We start from the raw sequence: 2,692 nt of genomic DNA on the forward strand, positions 1-2,692 counted from the left end.
AGTTGAGTTTCAAATTTGAGAGGCTATTTTTAATTCTGTGAATTTTGCCGAATTTTCAAAATTGGCGAAAAACCAACCCCGAAACTGCCTCGATAGTCTAGAACAGAAACTTTGAGCCGAATTTTGAATATATTTCATTTGGAATCATGGAAAAGTTATTCTAGAAACTTTTAGTACTTTGGAAGTAGTTTCCAACGGCACCAAGTTTTCCAATTTTGGACTTGTAGAGAATGAGATACGATTTTTCAAAATATGGGTGACAAATCTGAAATTTCCGAACTTAAAGGAAATTGAGGATTGCGAATTCTCTATTTTCCTTCGATATTGCTAAACTGTTTTACACTTGATTTTAAAGATAAAAATCAGATTTTGCTTGTGTTTTAAAACCCCATTTTTGAGTCTCGATTTACGAGTAATTAATGCTCATTTTCGTGAAATTTTCTTAGATTGTACAAGTGTGCAATCTTCCTCGATAATTAGGGTTTTAAGCGATAGTGTGTAATAGACAATTACTATTTTCTTAGGTGCTCAAAGAGACCTTCAAGAGGATCTCGAGGGGAACACCTAAAGGCTCGTTTACGCACTTACTCCCTTGTTTCGATTGGTGAGTGTCAAGTGCATAAACTTGTTGTTAAGTGGTTATCTGTTTCTTACCCGTTAAGTAAATTTGAAATTTTGAGACGAGGGTGTACTTTACCGCACTCGTTTTCTTTCAAATGAAATTATATTCGAATTTTGCTATGTGAATTCATATCCGACTTGTACATGGTAATGTGGATGTGATTCGTATTTGTGATTCGTATATGTAATCCTTATTTGTGATTCCTATTTGGAATCGTCGATTTGAGCGTTGCTCATCGACTTATATTCGTATTCGTATTCGTATTCGGGGGACGCCCAAACTCGTTGGCTAACTTTGCGAATCGAGTCAGCATGGGTTTGGTCGATAAGATTAGTAAACCATGAGATATTCGTAGAGCATGATCTATTGGAGAGATCTTGCTCAGCATTACTCGTGCAGTATTGCCATGATATACTCGAGTAATATCAAAAAAATTTGATGAGCGGGCCCGGTAAGGGGGTGTAACAGTGACGGGATTCGAAGAAAACTGGTGTATCTACGGATTTGATACTTATGTGGTTGATGGAGTGTCAACGTGAGATGTGATCAAGACTTCGACTCGACTACGTGGAATTTAGCTCCTGAGAGTTACAGTATCCTTGAATTGTTTCTGTTTATTTTTCCTATTCAAAATGTGAATTATTCGAACTTTATAGCTTTACTTACTATGTAATTTGTGGCTACTTGGATTATGTGTTTGCATGTGTGTTTCTTGGCCTCACTGAGTATTGGCTCATCCCATTAGTTTGTTTTCCTTAACAGGTTGGATTGGAAGATTTTGGAAAAGCCAACTAGATTATACTTTTGATTGGAATTTGGGTTGTAAATGTTTAGTCGACTCTTAATGGTTGTATTTTGGAACTTGATGTATCTTTTGTGAAGATGATGTAAGATTTGAATATTTAGTTAAGGAAGCGACTTTTCTTTATTTTGACTTGTAGTATTTGGTATGTATCGTTAAGTTCGATTTGAATTGTCTTGAGTCCTGGCGAAAGCTGGACAGGCGTCCCGCAGATACCCTTGGGTTCGCCCTTGGGAGAAGTGAGGGCGAAACATTTGTCTACATTGGAGACTAGCAATTGGTATAGGCCCTAGTTAATTGGTGTACATTTCAACATCAAAACACACCATCAGGGCCTGAAAACAGCAAAGTCACATGATAACTAGGCAAAGAAATAGAGTATACAGGAAATAGAAATTGAGGGTCTAGAAAAAGAAATGCAGGGATTGGAAGAAAGGGCACATGGAGCAGTATGTCCTATGTTTAATCATTTGGTTCATGGGCTGCAAGGTTTCGGCAATGCGTAACTAAATCTAGAATATGGATTACCGCTACTACTTGTACAGTCTAAAAGCAAAGATAAATGATTTGACTTGTGGAGTATTATTGACATTAGCCCCAATTTAGCATTTAGTCTACGTTGGTCAATTTCTAGAGACAATGGTGATGTTAGTAACTAATTGTGCCACGGAAACTTAGTTTTATGCAATGTAATTTACTCTGCCATGAGGAAAAACAAGAGAAAGTTCAATTTCCAATAACTCACTTATGCTTCTTCGACAGCCATCAAAATCCTAAGGAGGCAAAGAAAGAGTGAAGAGAGTGAGAGGAAGCAAAGAAAATTAGAGTTCAAAAATTGTCATCTAGAAATTATTGCACACAGAAATTAAGGTTGAAATCTAAGTTTTGCCTCAGATCTTAAGTTGATCTATGGAACAAGTCATTATTTGCACTACAAATATCACAAAATTATAGATCAAACTTTTTTTTAAACTCAATCAAGCCAGGTTTTTATATGACCGAACATTTACTAGTTTGCTAACTGTGTTGAAGACCTTGTAGTATTAAGGTGTTAAAGGCAAGGTTTTCCAGGGAGAAGCGTCAATCAAAGTCAAGCCATGCGTTGGATGTGTTTAGGTTTATCTTTTACGCAAGCTCTAAACTCTTAAAGTTGATTAAACTCTATGTCTCACCTTGTTAGATCAATCTACTAGCGCGTTTAGGTTAGTCTAGTAGTGTTATTTTTGGTAGGTGTTGTGTCTTTTCGTGAATGGTCTAAAAATATTATT

This window comes from Coffea arabica, chromosome 5c (assembly GCF_036785885.1).
Source record: "Coffea arabica cultivar ET-39 chromosome 5c, Coffea Arabica ET-39 HiFi, whole genome shotgun sequence".
Taxonomy (NCBI): domain Eukaryota; kingdom Viridiplantae; phylum Streptophyta; class Magnoliopsida; order Gentianales; family Rubiaceae; genus Coffea; species Coffea arabica.